The sequence below is a fragment of the Meleagris gallopavo genome, chromosome 6 (genome assembly GCF_000146605.3).
Source record: "Meleagris gallopavo isolate NT-WF06-2002-E0010 breed Aviagen turkey brand Nicholas breeding stock chromosome 6, Turkey_5.1, whole genome shotgun sequence".
NCBI lineage: Eukaryota > Metazoa > Chordata > Aves > Galliformes > Phasianidae > Meleagris > Meleagris gallopavo.
Window position 1 is genome coordinate 10,086,114 of NC_015016.2, and position 19,420 is coordinate 10,105,533.

Consider the following 19,420-nt stretch of genomic DNA (forward strand, 5'->3'; position numbering starts at 1 on the left):
CCTGTGCCTCCCCTGGAAGCCAATCATGACCTGCCAAGAGCAGGGATCTGTCCTAAATAGATTTACTTCCTGCCTTTATTATTAATTTATCTAGTTCTTGGATCAGGAAATCTCCCTCTGCTCTATCAGTATCCAAAATGGGATCCTCATTCAAAATAAGAGCTATGAAACACCAGTATATTAAATTATATCGATGCAGGGCGTTACCGTATTTTGCAGAACACCAATTGTGAAGCATCTGAGCTCAGAGTGTTGGTAACAGAACAAATCCTCCTATCTCCGTGCTTCCTACTCTAACTGCTTATTGACCTAGGATTTCTGTCCTTCAAAAGCTTTGGTGGAAGCTATGAGAGATTCTTCGCTGGTGATGACTCAGCCCCTAACACAGTTCATGTCCCATGCTCTGGCCACTCAGTTCCACACATTCAAGCAGTGCCTCTGCATACGGCCTTTCTCACTTATTCTGAGGTCAAAATAATTTCTGTCTATCACTTTGGAAACAGAAAGAGCCATCAACAAATCTGGAACTGTGATTTGTATGGATCCATAGAATACAGCTTGTGATATAGGATCTATGCTCTGGCACATGTTTAATTGATCACAATATGGGCCTTAGCCAGTATTTGCAGCATTTAGGGCATTATTTCTTTGCACAGTAGCTTGTCTTGCAGCTCTCTGTCCTGCTTTCCCAGGATGAAAATGATAGGCTTTAGGTGCAGTTTCACCACATAAATGTAAATAAGCATTTGAGCAGACAAATCTCAGTGACTATACTTTAGCATTCCCTAACAGCCTACTCCCAATTCCTTTACAATGGAAGACCATTTGCAGAATGAAACACTTTGTGTGGTGATATATTAGTTTCTTATTACTTCTTGTAAAGAGCATAGTAAGTAAAAACACAAGGTGGTTGATGGATTTTATATAAGAAAGGCAGTGTGTACGTGTTGTTCTCTATTAGATTCCCCAAAAAACAATCTGAAATCTCATTCAGCCTTACAAAGTTAGATCTAAAATTGTTTAATTTTGTTTCAGGAGTGTTCTTCTCTCTTGATGCCTTGCTTGAGGATACACAGAGATAAAAACTCTTGAGTTATTATCAGTTTAGGTGAATCTCTGTCTGTGTGTGGAATGTACTACATTAGGTATTTTCTAAGTAATCTGACTGTGGCTTGAAGATGGAAGTTCAAAAATCACATCTTCCCAAGTTTCTTATGCTGTCTGACCATTCATTTTGGAAATATTTTATTTTGCCCTCCATAAGCTGCATCAGGCTTTTTTCTCACATTTTTTTTTGGATGTCATCACTTTAGAAAACAGGAGAAGCACAAGAGAGGATGATTGCATAAAGCCACCAGTGCTCAGCTCTATGTGCTGATGTTCTGCAATGGACAGCATAAATATGCCCATGGGATTTATTAGACATATAATAAATCTGCATAGTTGACATTACCTATGACAATGTGATTGTATGCCAGCTGCATATCAAATATTTTATCTCATTATATCTCATTTCTCTAATTTCTTATGTCTGCATACAAGTGTTCATTACCTAAGGATTCGTGGCTAACTTGGATAGAAAACTATATGAAGTTCAGTTTGACTTACGGGATGTTTATTCATCAGTAATTTAAATACTTCTGTCTCTTCTACATCTGCAATAACACATGTTTAATGTGAATTCTGCTCTGATTTATCCTTTATAGTATGAAGTAGTCTTCTGTCAATCAATACGTTAGCAGGCAGAAAATTAATAGTACTGCCATTAGAATTTAGAGATGCTATTACTGAGAAATGTGCACATACTGAGAACCAACAATTCTCTCCAGGTACTATAAGAGGACTGAACTTTACAGGGGTTTCTCAGGCAAGATGTTACAGATAAGTCATGTCTGCTAATTGAGCCAGTTATTTAAACATTTAAACACTTAAATTCCCATTTGATCCTGTGGGAGCTAAGACAGATAGAAAGAGTAGGGGGCTGCCCCCAGGGCTGTCCCAGGTGTTGCTGGTATTACAGTGCCATTTACTACAACACAGCTGCTCCATTTTCACCTTTTAAAGCATGAGGCTTAAATATTTATTGAGCTTTCCATCACAGCTGGCAGAGTCTGAAAGTTTCAGGTTCATAATTGTTACTTGATTAATATTTTCTTCTTACCATTTTAATCTTTTTTGAATCAGAACACAAGTTACTTCAAATTTGTCCTTCAATTAAGAGTTGTGACAAAGGAAAAGTTGGCTAAAGCTTTACAAAGGAGGCTAAGTTTTCAGAGTGATGCAAAGGAAACTTGACACCTGACTCCCATCAACAATAATAATGGGGGCTATGCATCTAACTCTTTCTGCATTGTGCTGACATTGTACCCTTGAATGTTAGTACAGTCCAATAATTCTCCAAAGATGAGGCAGCTTATTTTCTCTGCCATTGCTGCTTTGTTGGCATTTTTATGGCATTCCCAGAAGTACTACCTGTCAGAGTTAGTACTTCCAAGGATGGCATTGCTTTGGGGTGATTGAGGATTGATGTAATTAAAGAGAAGGCAGTCTACTGTTTGCCCATGGGTGTTTTATATCAAGCATTTCAGTGCACAGCTACGATTGATGATTTAAATGATGGCAAAGTTGGACTGCTCTGTATGTACAACAGTAGCTTGAGCCCAGGGTTCAAAGATATGGGAGTCTTGTATTTTAGACTTCTCAGAATTCTGAGAACGCTGTAGAAAAGGAGCTTTCTAGGAAAAATGCAGCCTCCTTACATACAATTTAATATAATCACTGAAAATGTCCAAAAGTCTGGTCACAGAAAGGAACTAGTGCTAGTCACAGCCAGGGACAAGAAAGATTGTTATTTGGGAATTATTTGGAAAGGAAAATGGAAAAAACAGTATACAATATTATACCACTGAGTGCATCAGTTGAGTATGGACTTCTTGTGTTCTATAGTGGGCTTATCCAGTTAAGTTTACTCACACTTCTGTACATAACAACATATGGAGCTGTAGACTTTCTTTATAGTCAATGAAGACTTAGTTAACATAGCCTATGACATTAGACATTGTCCTAAAGAAAGCATGTATAAGTCCTGTTTTGTGACTTGAACCTGTTGAGAGCTATGTGAAATATTAGACTTTTCGTTATCTACTCATCTACTCCTTTATAAACTGGTGAAGTGCTAAAATCGCACAGCAAAGCTGCTCTTTCACAGTGCAGAAAGTCTGGTAAGTCTGGGAGCATAAAAGAACTCTTTGTGCAGAAAGAAGCAGCAGCTTATTCTTCTCTTCCTTGCTGTAATGTCCATAAACTCCAATTACATTTATAACTTTGCATTAAATTAAATATGTTATTTTACACAAGCACTTAAGAAGTCTACTAACTATCCATAACAGTTTTCTTTATTCCCTTGTTAGCAGCTGCCATGGTGGCAGGATTCACACAAGAGCAGAAGTGATTTAGTGCATTGATTTGCAGTTGGCACAGCCTTTGTTCTCAAAAAGAACTGATTAGCTTAGCAGGAAAGTGCCATTTACTTTTTATCACATTTCTTCTCTGCTCATCTCCCTTCAGTGGCTGCCAAAGGAACAGCACAGAACCGTAACCTTCTGAGCAGGTTGCTTATTGTCTTCAAATCCAAATTCTACAATTCTGAGGACTGGTATTACCGGATGGCACTGCAGCATCGATACATAAGCTAGGGTTGCTGCTTTGACATGCTGTAAATAGGTCTCAGTAAGCTCTTTCAGGCTGTTTCAAAACAAGATAAACTCTGACTATGACAATACTGAATGTGACAAATAGTCCCACCTAAACCAGGTTTTTTGGTGTTTTTTTTTCTTTTTTTTTCCCTACTATTTACTGGGAAATCTGATAGGACACTGAGGTGAAAAGTCTAGCTGGGAAGATTTCTCCTGAGTATGTCACTTTTACTTCATGGACTGACCCTAGGTCTTGCCTTTTAACAGACAACTTTTGAGGCCTACGTATACACTTCTGCACCTCTGATCTGTGTATTGAAGCTGCTGGGAAAACTCCTGATTCACCAGTGAAGATTTTTGGCAGCACAGAATGACTAGCAGCTGCAATAAAAAACAGTGGGAGTCATTGAATTAGCAATTATTTTCCCTTGAAGACCAATTCACAACAGAAGTTCAGTTTGCCTTGGATAAGACTCCATAATTTCATGGGTCAGATCCTCAGCTGGAGTGAATTTGTGTGGCTTTATTGAAGTTCACAAGCACACCTGACATTATATCAGCTTAGGTCAGCGGAATAACACTGATTCAAATCAGTTAGAATCCGATCTGATAAACTTATCAATGCTATTCAGTCTTGTTAGTTTGTCACAATTCTGATGCAACTTGGTCAAAAGTCCCATGAATTCAAAGCTGCTCAGCAGTGTTAAATATTTCCAAGTCTGTCTTTACTGAAAAACAAGAAGAAAAAATAGGACTGGGTGGGAGGCTGAAAACAATGGCTCAGAGTTATTTCTGGAAACAAAGATGAAACGACGAATAGGGGAGAGAGAATTTCCTTCCTACTTTTAGCTGAAATTCCTCTTAATAGTATTAATCCTTTTGGACTCTTTACAGTCAACAGAGATGAAGAGGCTAATCTCTGATTCTTCTACACTGGAGCCTCCATTAGTTCTACTAAATAGCTGGTACAGAACCAGAGAGAAAGAAGTACAGAAAAATTTACCTTCCCTTCTCCTTTGATCTCAGCAAGAGATTATAAAACAGCTCCCATGCTCTTTCTTCAATTTTACAATGCAAAAGAAATCCGAAACCTTCTTCCCCCTGGCACAAGAAATCCTAGTGAGGAGAGGACCTCTTTACTAGAAAATGTATATAGCTCACACTCTTCAAATGTATCTAATTCTGTTAGTTATGTGAATTCAGAATCTTTTTTCCCTCTTACAAGCCATCTTTCACTCTTTCCACAACAACAAAGAAAATCCTCTTTTCTGGTAAAGCAGAAGTTCTTTTGAACTGCGTTAATTCAAAAGATCAGACTATCTGACAGAGCTAACAAGCTCCTTACTAACTATGGATATACACTGTTAGGAGAACATGATGACTACAGTCCTCTCCTAAATGACCAGAAAATAAAAGCTACGTCTTTATAGAAATTAAACTGCTGCAGAAGTGGGTATACTCACATTCAGCAGCACCTTATTCATTTAGTCCTATATCTGTTTTGTTCTGCAAACTCTAATGATCATGACTTGAATTTTAGAGTCATAGAATCATAATCATCAAGGTTGGAAAAGACCACTAAGAACATCTGGTCCAACTGTAAGCCCATCATCACCATACCACTAACCATGTCCCTCAGTACCACATCTACTCTTTTCTTGAAAACCTCCAGGAACGGTGATTCCAGCATCTCCCTAGGCAGCCCATTCCAGTACCTGACCACTTTTTTGAGAAGGAATTTTTCTTGATATCCAACTGGAACCCTTCCTGGCACAACTAAAAGCCATTACCTTTCATTTTGTCACTGTAACCTGGGAGAAGTGGCCAATACCCACCTTGCTAAAACCTCTGTTCAGGTAGTTGCAGAGAGTGGTAAGATCTTCCCTGAGCCTCCTTTTCCCCAGACTGAACAATCCTTTGCTCTTATGTTCCTTGAAAGACATCAGCACTCCTAGGGCAGGACCTGACTTCCCTGGCGCAAAAAACAACATGGGGCCTGTTTTGGGGAGGCCCCATGGGGCTGGAAAGGTCAGAGAGGCCCCTTGGTGCCCTCAGTCCTGATAATCAGCAGACTTTATAACACAGTTTGTCTACATGCACACGAAGTTTCTCTTCTGAGTAAAATTTAATGTTCCTCTCTCTGTATTTAACCTTTAAATTAGACCAATGAGTATTCAATGTAGTTTAAATAATAACAAATGCTTAACAGTAATCCTGCTCTTCCACACTGCCAATTATGGCAGGCACTAATCCATCTAAAGTACCAGTCTTTGCAGTAAGCAGGTGCTTAGCAATCATGCTTGCCATGGCCTTGCTTGGCTTCCAAACCTGTAGACTGAAATATGCCAGGTTCTTACACACAGCAAAGACACTGTGAGCCATCATTGTGTGGCTTTTTCTATGGTCACTTCCAGCAAAGTATGCATACACCTCATCAACATCAAGCACAGCCTAACTGCTGTTAGCTGACAGCAGTACTCTGCACCAAACATCTGTAAATAGTCACTGCTGGTCACTTCACCATGTGCAGATGGCTTCTTTGTCATGCCATCAAATGCAAAGTAATATAGCAAAATAATTATTACATTCTTTGTTCTTCAAAGCAAGAATCAGATGGTGCACTGATTTGATCAGTTTTGAAGTATTCTTGATCAGATTCTGAACCCTGAATATGGCAATGTATTCAAAATTACTGGGATCATATCTGTAGTGGCTTGGCTAAAGACCAGAATGCTGGAACGGTATTTACTAACTTTTCCAAGCTCAGGACTATTAAGAATGTTCAGGATCATTTCTGCTGATAAAATTGAAACACCTTGGCCTTGAGTGAGCTTCAAGGGATAGGTTTGTTTATATATGTTAACAAAAGAGAATGGGAGGGAGAGGAATAAGGTAGCAAACTGTCTACAGAATTACCCACACAGTAAATCTCTGGTGAACAGAGTTTTAGGTAAGAAAGTCCATCAAGCTGGTTTCTCCTAATCTGATTCTAGACTTAATAGATGGTTTTCAGAAAAAATCTAATGCTGATGATTTAAATGCAAACAATCCCATCATTCATTTACTCAGCTCAGACGGACAAAACTTTGGAGCTGTCTGTAACCACTGCTGCTTCCAGAAATGACTTACTAGCAAAAAATGAACTTGTTCAATTCAAAAGGAAATAGGGAACAAAACTATATTTTTCCCAAAAAGGGACGAGAACAGAAAGTCATGTTCCATGTGGCCCTGACACTGTAAGGTGCTTCAGGCTGTAGACCAAAGCCTGTGTCACTGATGCATGTAGAACTTGGAATCTGTCTGCTTCATATCTACTGCTGAGAGAGTGATTTGTACATGGTAATTTGCTCTGTGGTTTTAAGCTTTTTTTCCTGTTTGTATCAGAATTTGATTTTTCCAGATATATTTGTCAGTAGCATTTGTTCAAAAGCACTTTGTAAACATATTTCAACCCATGCAAACTATTTGTTTTGACTGTTCACTACTCATGCTGTGTAACCAGACACCTAAGGCAAACTGCAGCTTTCCAGTGCTTTTGCAGATGACTGATCCCTGGAGTCCCCTGAATTGTTTGCAGATCTCTACTGTAATCTATCTTCAGTCACCCAATAAGGTTACCAAAAGCTATTTCTCAGTCACCTAACAGGGGTCACTATCTGTTGACTTTAACAGATATGCTTACTGTCCTGACAGAAACGAAAAGAAATGATGGAGTGCATTAGCATATACACAAGGTAAGTTGAAGAATGGATGTTTTTATGATTCTTCATTATCTAGATATTTATAACATAAAACACGTTTCCAGAAATCTCTGTAAAATACAATAAAAATACAAATGCTGTCTTGCAGAGTTCATTATGGAAAATAAGTACAATAAATCTTTTAATATAAATGTATTAATTTTAATGTTCTGTTCATGACACCACCTATCTCTAATCTTGCTTATGAAGAGATCTGGAGATCTGGACAGCATGGCTACATCCCCAGTTTGAATCCATTGCTAAGTTATGTTAGTATTGTTTTCACCATGTAATAAGAAGTGAATTTTCTGCTCTTGGTAATGGCTGCAGACGTGCTTTCTTAGTGAATATAACCAGACAACTCTTGAGACCAAACGATAACAAATCCTTTGATTACACGAGTCTTTCTTCTGATCAGATTGGCGCTTAGCACAGCAGTGGGAGAGGCTAGGTAAGATGAGCCTTGCCCTGACTGACCTGACTTGTAACAACTACCAGTTCCTGGTTGTTCAAAGAAAACTGGTGGATTGGTACAGAAGTAATACTGCATTCATCTCAGGGTCCTCCCTGGAACCCAGATGCTCTTTTTATGGTTAGTTAGGCATTTAGGAATGAATTTGCAGAAGAAATCTGACTGCTAATGATGTATATGCGGGCAAAGATGCAGCAGTGTTCAGAGTGCTATGGAACAGGGTCCTTGAATGTGTGTTATTCACTGTAGCTCCATGTATTGTCTGTCTTTGGCAGAAGGGACCACAAAATAGTAGAGTTCTCTATTCTTGATGAAGTCAGGAGGGGTACAGGCAAAACTGCTACCTTGGACTTCTGGAGGGCAGACTTTGAACTACTCATGACACTGGTAGGGAAGACCCCTTTGGGATTCAGTCCTAAAGGGTAAAATGGTCCAGGAAGGCTGGTTGTTTCTCAAGAAGAAAGCCTTAAAGGCACAGGAGCAGGCTATCCCCCTGCTCTATAACATGAGCAAACAGAGAATAAGACTGGCATGAATGAACAAGGAGCTTTTCCTGAGGCTCCAGGAGAAAAGGAGATTTTGTCTCCTGTGGAAGAAGGGATGGCCAATTTGGAGAAAGTACAAAGAAGTTCCCATGATTCAGATGGAAACATTTAGAAACCTACTACTTCACCTGGACTGTTAAAAGTCCATGCAGCCAGATCGAATACACCGAAGGGTGCTGAGGGAGCCAGTGAAAATGGTAGCCAAACCACTTTCTACCAACTATCAGCATTCCATGTCAGCCAGAGAGGTCCCAGAACACGGGAGGCTTGCCAATATGACTCCCATCTACAGTAAGCATTATAAGGAGAATCTGGGAAACTACAGGCCTGAGATCAGTGCCAGAAAAGATTATGGAGCGGAACATCTTGACCAAGATCACATGGTATGTGTGGGACAACTGGGGCATCAGGCTCACTCACCATGGTTTCATGAAAGGGAGGTCCTGCTTGACCAATCTGATCTTCTTCAATGATTGAGTTACACACCTGATGGTGGAGGGAAAAGCTGTTGATGTAGTCTGCCTAGATTTTAGCAAAGCCTTTGACACTGTCTCCTACAGAATTATCCTAGAGAAGCTGGCAGCTTGTGGCTTGGACAGATATACTCTTTGCTGGGTAAAGAACTGGCTGGACATCTGGACCTAGAGAGTGGTAGTAAACAGAGTCACATCCAGCTGGCACAAGTGGTGTTCCCCAGGGGTCAGTATTGGGGCCAATCCTGTTTAATGTCTTTATTGATGGCCTGACAAAGAGATTGAGTGCAGCTTCAGTAATTTTGCAGATGACAGTAAGCTGGGAGGAAGTGTTGATCTGCTTGGGATTAGGAAGGCCCTACAGACTGATCTGGACACGCTTGATTGCTGGGATGAGGCCAATGGGATGAAACTCAACAAGACCAAGATCTGGGTTCTACACTTTGGCCACAGCAACCCCAGGCAATGCTGCAGGGCAGAGTGGCTGGGAAGACTGTGTGGAAGGAATGGACTTGGGAATGCTGGTCAATGCTCAGCTGAGCATGAGCCAGCAGAATGCCCAGGTGGTCAAGAAGGCTGATGGCATCCTAGCTTTTATCAGAAATAGCATTGCCAGGAGCAGCTGGGAGTGATTGTCTTTCTGTACTCAGCACTGGTGAGGCTGCACCTCAAGTATGATGTTCAGTTGTGGGTCTTGGTGATTCTATGATTCTATGATTTCTTCAGTGAAGAAATCCCAGACACCACTTGGGGTTGTGTTTGTTTCTGATAACCTTGTTAGAAACATGTTATGGATCAGAATATTTTTCACGTCCAGAGTGAGATTGTAGCTACCTAGAAAATTCCAGGCTCTTGAAAGTGATGACTTCTGACTCAGAGTGTGCATAACCCTAAATGCCTTCTTGTGTCTCCTTGTGGTGACACTCATCATTACATGTGGCATAATTAGAAGAAAATAAAGATATCTAACTTAAAATAGGTAACGTGTATTTTTAAGTACAGAGGAAGGTCATTTGGCACTGTTATTTTAAGAACTGTGCTGACAGAGGTTTTTCTGTAACATTCTAATTTCAATGCTACTATCTATAGCCCTTTGTGTAGATTTGTCCTTTCAATGTGCACTGTTGTCAATGAAAAGATATGTAAGCTGGTTTCAAGGTGTGACTCAGAAAAAGCTGGCAAAAGGCCACTCTGAGATTTTCAAAGCCATGCTGCACACCTTCAGTTTTAATGGGACTTCTATGTGTGCCTCTGCAGCTTGAAAAATCTCTTCCATAAGCTGCTTCCCGTCTGCAAACAGAAGTGAAGGTTATCCAAAATGATTTTATCACATGACCACAATGATTATCTGTCAACTCTTGTGGAAAGTCCTAGAGCTCTGTTATAGATAACATGTATGAGAAAATGTATGTTTACATAACCTTCATATACATAAAGATATGTACTTATGGGAACCCTTCTAGTTTTCCAGGTACATTCACCTAATTTGTACATTATGGCTACCAAACACCTAAACACACACAGGAACCATATATGCCTCAAAGTTTTTGTAATCTGGTTAAAGTATTCTTGTCTGAAACAGAGTTCTCCGTGTCCAAGAGGAAACCTTCATATTTTCTTCAAAGATTAAACCTTTGTACACCTGAAGGTTTTTAAAGCCAGCATGTAAAAAAAAAAGCTTGTAAAAGACAAGCCAGGGCCAAAAAGAGATCTGAAGAGAGGTAGATCTGGATGAATGGTGGCTTTGTAAGGTGCAGCACAGAGTATACATTTACTAAGACATCTCATTGGAATTCAGGATGCCTAGTTATCCTTGATAACAAGCCCACCAGAAGAGTAGTATTTCCTGATCCTAAATGATGTTTTACTTTTTGAAGTTCAGCTCTAAAATATTATTGAAAATGTATAAAAATCATAGGTTCTCCAAAATAAATTAGAAAAACAAAAGGGAATTTCTCCTTCTGTTCTTTCTTCTTTCTTACATGCTGCCCAGTCCTGACAGGCTGCTCAGCAGGATGACAGGGATTTACTGTTTGCTTTATGGCACAAGAAAAGGCATTAAAATAAATAGTACTCCCATAAATAATTGCATCAATTTTGTAATCAACCAGAAAACAACAGCAACAACAACAAAAAAAAACACCAACAAACAACCAGGTCAACACTCAGTGTAGTAATCTTGCCAATGCTCTGTATAATTAAAACAATTTCACCTTGAAATCTGGCATTAATTATAATATGGAGCAACTCCAAGTCTTAATATTTCACTTTGTGTTCATGGACATAGTTGGAAAAGAGGTCTGTACGCGGAGTACTGTCTGCTGCTTTGTCTTTGAATTTTTGGGATTTTTTTCTATGCAATCTATTTTCTGCATACTAGTTGTTGCTTCTTGCTGTTGGTGTACCTGTATGATTGGGTAATGCCACAGTAATTTCACTGGGCAGCAAAACTCTTCCCAGAGTCAAGGACAGAACATAGAGGCAAAACCCAAGTACATCCCAACTCAGCGTTTGCTTTTAATGCATTCATCATTCCAGAGATCTGCTGCAATTGTCTTCTGCACAGTGATAGCCCAAAGTTTTTAAAACAGTTCTCAATTTTCAACATTTTGATTTCTCCACCTTCATACAGGGACTCAGTTTCAAGAAGAAATCTAAGAAAACCCTGAAAAATAATTGATGTTTTTCTGGAAATCAGTTTACGTAAGCCAAAAAGGAGGCACTGAAAAACACATAAAAACTACAGCTTTGCTCTTAATTTTAATAGAGAAAATGAATATTGCCTTCACATTTAGAGAAATTCAGGCCTTGTTTACACTTAGGTAATTCAAGCATGTTACTCAAAACCTGCACTAGTTAATTCTTGATGTAGATTCAAGTTTTGTTAAGTTGAGCCTAGCTTTAATTTAAATCCTGAAGATTTATTCAGTTGCCTTCCTTCACCCAACATCAACTGGTTTCAATTAAAGAGATTTGCAGTTGAAATGCACACATTTTGCATTGGTGCTGTTAATTTAATAGTGATCTATATGTGTTTGTAGACACAGTGACCTTTATTATCTTCTCATTATGTTTGAAAGCAGTTCTTGTTACCCAGCTGAATGAATTATGTTGAGCGTTGTTATAGCTCAAACAACCTATTGAAACTAGTGATTTTTCATCATATGCTAAATGTTAAAACTAACAAGGACTTAGTTAAGCATTACACTGGAGACTACCATCGTGTCTTACATCTTGGAACATGTACTTTTAAAACTGTTCAGATTAAAGATGAATCAAAGTGCTTCAGCTTCAAGGATAAGACTTGGAGGTGCACGTCCCCATAGACAGAACTGGTGTATAAAATCCAACAAAAATTGCTTTTAAAATTTAATAATTCACAAAATCTATGGTAAAGCACAGCCTGGCTGGGGTAGATAAGTAAAATAAATACTGCAAAGTCAATTTTTAATAATCTGTGGCATGAAATTTAAGCACAAGAGAAAACATTTCACAATCAAGTCAGAAGCTTTTTGTAAATGATCAAATGAGAATTTTAAGCCCCCTTACCTACCAATACAAAATATATTCAGTTTATCCTTTAGTCCACAAAGTATCTTCCTATATTTTTTTGTTTAAATGCTTTTTGCTTCTAATAGAGACTTTGCTATAACTCCTTTCTAGAACCCATTTATTTACAACAATATCAGAAGAATATACACAGATACTAAAGGCTGTTATTTGACAGTGAATTGGCTCAATGCATGCAGCCACAGGAAATAATGTAATTAGTTCCTGTGCTAGTCTGGTAACAAGTGGTCTGGTGTATTTATCTAATTATTGAGACAACACATTTACAACTGAAGGGATTTTGCTATAAGAGGTTTATAAAACTCTGATTTAGGCTGATCTTCAGTCTCTTAATGCCAAGTAAAAACTGGCCTTCAAGCAACATTTTTATATGATGAAGAATAAAATCCCAGATGGATTATGACAAGTCCATGTCGTCCTAAAAGAGAAATCAAAATGAAAAGCAGGGAAAATTAAATGGCAAGGATAATATATATATACAAATGCTCGTTCAGGGGAAGAGAGAGAAAATGTGAAGATTTGTACATATATTATGCATCTGGAATCAGTACACTAACATGCAGTTTATGCTAAGAGGTGTACCATCTGCAGGGAATAAAGAAAAGGAAGAGATTATACCATATTATGGAGAAATCATATTTTGACTTTATTATTATGGCTGTGGCTATTTTATTAAGAGGAGGTGGGTTAATAATTTTCTAACCAACTGAAAGGGAAAGAGAAAGCAAAATGCTTTTTTATTCAGAGGAACAAATTATTATTTCTCATGCAATAATAAGAACTTGTGCAAAAGAGCAGAGAAGGCAAGAGAGGGACAGCAAAAATGAGACTGTCTCATGGTGGGAGAAAGGTGAGAACTTGGGCATCTGCCGGGCTCCAAGAGGCTGCAGAGGAAAGGGCGAGAAGTCTCAGTAGACATAAGCAAATGTGCCAAGTGAGAAAAAAGATCCTTTGGTGCCTGGACTCACTGCAAAACTTCGATGAGGCACCAGCCTTGCCTGTATATACCCTCAGCACAGCTGCCTCCTGGTGTGCCCTAGGCATGGCAGAGGAGGTGCAAAGGAAGATGATGCTACAATGAACCCTCCATTCTTACAGCAGGTCCTGCAACCAGGGATTGGTGGGAATGGGACATGGGCTGGAGGGGCTATGTACTCTCACATCCTGTGATGGTGTGCTCACCTCCCTCCTTATTCCCTCAGCTTCCTCTTTCAGCTTTGCACAGGAAGTCAAAGAGCAACAGTACTGATAACTTTCTTGCTAAGACATATCGGCAATCACAAATCTATCTCAGACTGGGGGGAGTGAAAGAACAGATAGCAGACACCTGGTTCAACAGCTGAGGGCCAACTGAGCATGTGCCTAAAAACAAAGTATGACTATGAATCAATCATACCCAACAAATTGTGAGCAACCCAGGAGCCCCTTGAACTCTCCTGTGTGGTAGCAGTTTGCACAGCAGGATGTTGCCTAACATAGGGACACCTCTTGAGGTACCACCTCAGAACTTGATGTTAAGATGCCCTGCATCCTTGGTAAATGATTAATTTTGTTTTAGGCATTGTTAGGTTTGCTAAGAATATATCTGAGATTGTGCACATATAATACCTTAGATGTAAACAACTGACCAAGTCTGAGGCTAAGAGTGGATCCAGTCACACCTAGGCTCCTTACCTTCACGGTTCAACGAGATTAGAAAGAAATGGGGTTCACTCTGAACCTCGTGACTCAGTGGGAGGATCTCCTTGACCTTTAGACCAAGTCTGGGGCTAGAAGTGGATCCAGATGCACCTAGTCTCCTTTCCTCTATGGTATAGAAAGCAAGTCTGGTCCACTTTGAATCTCGTGATTCAACAGGAGGGTTTCCTGTATGCGTGTTTAACCCTACCTTCTTTGCAGTAAATAATCAAGTATATCCAGCCATCTCAAACTTTGTTACACGTCTGTTAAATTACTACATTATGTAATATCAATAAATATATTTCTGCTTCTCTCTAATGACTGTACAGTGTAGTTGTTTCCATCCATGACACAACCCTCTGTGAGGCCCAGAGTGGTTGGGGACCAGGGTGGTTAGGGCACAGAACATGGTGACATTAGGAGCTAAAAAGTGATTCCCTAGCAGCAAGCTTTTAGCAAATGATTTTCTGAGAAACAGCAGGAACGACAAACAACGTGTCAGCCTAAGTTAAACCTGTTCAGAACAGCTAAATCTCACCCCTGCACAGAGAGTCTGGACCAGATCTTTTGCTTGCTACATTCCTCCTATTGGTGCTCCCTCATTAAATATCTGGCATACATTATTTGCCTCTACCCCCACCCTGCTTCCTCCGCAGTCCTGCAGCTTTCTGTTCTGAATGGAAGGACAACCCTCACAAAGGGCCTTTTCCTGAGAGATATAGGTTTCATTTACAGTGGGCTAGAAACGCATGTGCTGCAGTGCCCAGGGCCTTTCAATCACCTGCCGAGAGCACTCGCTTCTCATTGTTTCCATTTCAGCGCTGTTCTTGCAGCTGCAGTTGTAGCCTCTTTGAATTAAATCTGGGTTAACAGTCTGAGGACAGATAAGCCCCAAGAGAGAAAATGATGTAAATCCAAATAGCAATTCTTTAACCTAGTGCTTTTCTATGACAGGCTTGAAGCCCTGGGTGTGATCGGAAGCAAAGTGCATTTTTGCAGTCTGTACTAATTTGCATAAACCTTTCTTTTGCATTTGCATAATTTTTCAATTAATCACCAGGACAATACCCTAACTCCTGAACATATCTCTGCCAGGCATTTAAGGTATTCTTGTGTGTATAAATGCTTTGGACAGTGATGATTAGGTCAAGACCTGGGGTTTTCCATTGATTTCACACGTAAAACTCAGTCCAAATGTTTATTGCACCTTACACTCCACAACTAGTGCATCAGTGATTACTGAAAAAGCACAGATGGGATGTAGACAGTTTTTCATTCCTTGTTCCATATGATAGAGCTCAACACATCTGGTATGCTATGAAAAGCATCTTTGCACTAATTTGTTTGTCAGTATCTATTGAAATGACTATCTGTCATCCTGTCGCATTTCAGTTGCCCTGAGAATGTCTGAAGACAACGCTAGTCACAAATTGTGACTGCTGTCCACTTGGGACTAGCTGGTAGAAACCACCAGCTGTTCTGAGTATCATCCGTGGTGGATTTGTTTCTTTTTGTGTGGAAATTTCAGTGTAATCTCTCTTCAGACATTTTGTATTTGCAAGAGGAAACCAAATCACTTGAGTAAGAGACGGTCTGTTTGCTCTTGCTGTCCGTGTGCACATTTCCATCTGTTTCTTGCAGCTGAGTATTTTTTGACTGCACTGGAGTATAGGAGGCAGAAAATGCAGTTGGTGCATCTTAATATTCACGTTTGTACAACTAGGTCTTTTAAATCACGAACCTGACCATAAATAGACTGATTTGTCAAGGAGGAGTAAAAATTGTAAAGGGATTTCTGTGTTTATATGGGTTGATAATATAGGCATGAGAATGTTTTTTTTCACATAAGTCTTGATGCTGATCATCTCCTTGAAAGACATCTCTGTGACTTATGATTTGTTGTGTTTATTTTACCTCATCTCCCTACCAGTGAATCAAAGTGTTTGATGTCATTTCTTTTCCAGTCTGATTTTTTTTTAAATTTTCTTATTACAAATGCTTTACTGCTTTAAATTCTGATTATGTGACTAATTTAAGTCATTTCTCTTCAGTCAAGAGCTATTCTGGCATGAGAATGCAGGTCTGATTGAAGGTGTGAATTTCAGGTTCTACTAATGTCTGGGCAATATATACGTAAATAGTATTCAGAAATGTGAGAAAATCTATGAAACACAGAGGTAGCTTCCATATCTGAAGGGCACATAGGGCAAATTCCAAAAATAGTGGTTTGGACAATCAATAGATAATCAAGTACTCATGTATTTCTCTAATTAATCAGAATGATCTGCAATACACCACCATAACTTGAACTTAATGCCAGGCATTTCAAAATAAATGTGGTATACATTACAGCCACGTCCATTCAAGATCTGAGTATCTCCATGGATGGAGACTCCTCAGCTAGAACTGGTCCAAACAGTGGCAGTTGAGATGACCAGGAGAAAGGCTGAGGCAGCAGTGTGAATAGTTACCTAAAGTAGGAAGTCTGTATAATGTGTGCCAGTGTTTTGCCTTGACTTTCTTATTCCTATCTACTAGTTTAAAAGAGATCTTCACATAATAAGATATTATTTTCTCCAGGTTTTCATCAAGTGATTATGCACACACTGGATATAATTTCTTATATTGCCCTAGAAAGCCACTGGAGCAAATGGGACTCCAGGAGCTCCGAGCTTGCCTTCCTCCCTCTCTCCTTAATCTGTAGGTGTTATCATCACACATCCCAGTCCTTGTAGGACTACAAAGCCTTCCATGACAAGAAAGGCCTTTACTACAAGACTTTCTGTATATTTTACATTCAGTGGAAAAGAAAATCAGAGTCAATTTAGAGAGAATTTGATGGATACTGCTTGCAATCAAACCCAAAGCTAAATGGCACGAGCCAGGCACCTGAGAGGAACCCAATTTTTAGCATGATTTGATTTAAACTTAATAGGATATTGCAAGTCTGGGCACATATTTCTCCTCAGTGTCATACACTGACTCCATCAGGGTCAAACAAATAAAACTTTATTTAAAAATTCCTTACTTGTCTGCTTGTGTTTGCCTTAGTGCAAAATTGATGTGACAGAGATTTCTGAAAACCCTTTCTTCCTGCAGGGATTAATTCTGGTGGTCCCTCTGTGTTAAGGTTTTTTTTATAATCTCTGCTGGCTGTGAAAAAGGACTCTAGCACCTATGGAAATGATCATGCCATTTGCTTCTGCAGCTGCTGTCAGTTTTCAGTGAATATAGAAAGACAAAAGCACCATAGGCTGAAACTGGGGCATGATGGGAGAACTCAAGGTAGGATTTATTTTTCTTTAAAAAATACAACATTTCTACAGTTTCCTGCTTCTTTATCACCTTCATTCTTTCAGGCCAAGCAAAAGAGAGGAGAGACAGGGGAGATGAATGCAGAGTACACAACATAAAGTATCGATTTGTAACTCTTGAATCTGACCTATGAAGGGGATTATATCCTGAACGTCACTCCCAGCTGCACTGCAAAGTGGTTTTTGAATGCCCTTTGCAAAAGGCAGATCTACATCTCAGTGAAGTTTGATAGGGGTTGGCTCTGACTGACTTTACCTGCATGGCCATCCAGAAAGACTCTTGATGGAAGCTAGTGTGTTTCTCTCTGCTGCTGGGTGTCCTTTCTTTGGGTGCAAATATCCTATCAACCAAGCAAACATAGTTTAATTATTTATTTTCTGTAGAAATGCAGGAAGATTTTTAGGTTCACCATACCAATCAGAATGTCTTTTAACATAATGTCAGTTTATGGGAGATATAAAAAAAAAATTCTCAGCTTCTTTTATGAGCAGAATGAATACTTTTCTGCAACTATGAGCTGTTCTTCTAAGTCACTTACATTTATAAACTGTCCATAAATTTCTGGAAGGTTTACAACACTGGGACACAACAACAAGCCACCAGCAGTTTTCTTAGCAGCAATCTGACCTGTTTGGGAAGATGCCTTATTCCTTTCTGTAGTTTGAGATTCTTATTCGTGATACAGACATCACCTAAAAGCTATCTAGGGTTGGTATGTGAAATGACATTTGGCATTTTGTAAAGACAGAAGAAGAATAAACAGCAGAAGGCGATACTGGGTGATACTGGATGCACCGTCCCTGAAGGTGTTCAAGGCCAGATTGGATGGGGCCCTAGGCAGCTTGGTCTAGTATTAAATATGGAGGTCGGTGGCCCTGCATGTGGCAGGGGGGTTGGAGATTCATGATCCTTAAAGTTCCTTCCAACCCTGGCCATTCTGTGATTCTGCTGTTAGCCAGTCTATCAGGAGGTCAGTCTTCAGAAGGTGCTTCATGATATGGTACTTACTAAGTGATGAGTTTACAAGTGAAGACTAATCTTGTGAAGTTCTTATGTAGAAGGTAACATACAGACACTTCTTAAACTTCCTCTGTTCCTGTGACTTTCCGGTGCTTCTTCAGGACTTCCACATCCCTGCCACTGCAATTTTGCTACAACCTTTATGGAATTAGTTAAATTATTAAGACGTAATGTTCTTATGAGAGAAGCCACAGGGGAACCCTGGCCATGCTGGAGCCGACAGGAAATATTATTGACACCAGAAAGTACAGCTTTTCACTGTCTCTCAAGACAAATGCACTGGTGGGAAGTAACACATCATTTGGGACTTCCAAGAGTGTATCTTAAATTGCAATGGCTTTGAGGAGGGAAGAAGTCAATGCTGGAACTCTTAATGTATCCAGGTACATCTACATTTCCCCTGGGGATGAGATAACTTAACTGTCATTTCAAGTTTTATGTTCTTCCTTTAAGTCAGCTATTTCATTTAAATAAAAGGATTCTATTTTCTGGGATGGAAATGCAGCTGCTTCAAGTAACCTGCAGCATGTTGATTTATTACTGACTATATACTCGTTCAAGGAGAAGATTCCTTAAGAAGAGATTCTACCCCCTGTTCCATATTTCTTACTACATAATGCTTTATAGTAATCTCAGCATATCCACGAAATTTGGGAGGAAAAACTGGAAAATGAGGTAATTATATATGTAGATAAATACATGTGAGGGATTTAATGCTTTGTACTCACATGAATAAAATACTCTGCTGTCAGCTCTTAGAGATGCTAAGAGAAAAGTTGCCTATCTCAAAAATATTTTTTCCTCATAAATTCAGAAATTAAAATATTTTCAGGTTTCCACTTCTACTTTTCTGAAGTTCTATCTCATTGTCAGTAAAACTGGGCTCAGGATGTACCTTTTTTAAAAAAAG

General features: G+C 39.3%; 1 protein-coding gene across 1 annotated transcript in view; it reads right to left on the reverse strand.

Moving 5' to 3' along the window:
* Positions 1-19,420, reverse strand: part of ADARB2 (adenosine deaminase RNA specific B2 (inactive)) — a 294,303-nt gene that overhangs the window by 109,051 nt on the left and 165,832 nt on the right. The window lies entirely within an intron of this gene.